Here is a 1229-nt window from a genome sequence, read left to right as displayed (position 1 = left end):
AATTAACAGGGTGGTTTGGATTTTTTTTCTTTTTTTTTTTTTTTTACAAAACACTTTCCAGTTTTAAAGTTGTCCTAAAGGTTCTTGAAACTGCATAAGGACATGGGATTGCAGTAAAGAAGAAATATGGCTATGACACCCTTGAGAATAACCTTCAAATCCAGCTGCTGGGTTATCTAAAGGGGGATTTTAGGAGTTGCTTGGAGAGCTTTAACTGCTGCTTGGACAGACACCAAGGAAAGCCAGAGATGATCCAGGTTTTGTGTCTTTTCTCAGGGGAAGAAAAAATCCTGTATAATTATCCACCTCACTCTGAAATGCCAAAAGGCAGAACCCTGGAGACAAGCCTGGTAAAAAGTTGAATTTGTTTGTGCTGCGCTGAAGCAAACCTGGATAATAATCAAACTCATATATAGGTGTCACACAGGTTAGAGGCACAAGCATCCAGGGGTGGGTTTAGTCCTGTTGTTCCTCTCTCTGAACCCAGTCCTGTGGATGCAAGCAGAACGGATGAGTGTTAAAATACTTTGGTGCTCATCAGGGATGAGGGATTTGTTCTTGGCTGAGAGGATCCCTGTACTGAATCATAGAATCATAGAATATGAACCAGAGGAGGTTTAGGCTGGGTATTAGAAAATGTTTTTTCCCCCAGAGGTGTTTGGGCACTGGAATAGCTCCCCAGGGCAGTGGTCACGGCCCCAAGCCTGACAGAGCTTAAGGAGTGTGTGGCCAATGCTCTCAGGTACAGGGTGTGAATCTTGGGGATGTCCTGTGCAGGGCCAGAATTTGAACTAGATGGTCCTCAAGGGTCCCTTCCAACACTGTGTGTTCTGATTCTGTGAATATCCTGAGCTGAAAGGGACTCACAAGGATCATCAGACTTCACAACTGCTAGTGGTAAACTTGTGCCAAGGACCAGGCTCAGGATAGATCACAAAGGAGAATGGTTCAGAAATCTAACATGGGTTTTCCACCTCTAGAACCTGAATTTTGACATGGGCATGTGTGACAATCCCCTTGACTTCACACTCAGTGAGACCCTAAGTGAGATGGGGAGGCTGTGAGAATAGATTCTTCTTACCACTGAGGCCAGGCAGGTTCAGCACCACACCCTGATCAGTGTGTTGATCCAAAAACCATCACATGTCCCATCTCAGGCTACCCTTGCCCTGCTGGCCCTGCTGCATTGGCTGCTGCTGAAGACACCAAGGACACTCAGACTGCAGCAC

This window comes from Acanthisitta chloris, unplaced genomic scaffold, assembly GCF_000695815.1.
Source record: "Acanthisitta chloris isolate BGI_N310 unplaced genomic scaffold, ASM69581v1 scaffold8803, whole genome shotgun sequence".
Taxonomy (NCBI): Eukaryota; Metazoa; Chordata; class Aves; order Passeriformes; family Acanthisittidae; genus Acanthisitta; species Acanthisitta chloris.
The sequence above is the reverse complement of the archived record's forward strand: the minus strand, read 5'-3'. Positions refer to the sequence as shown.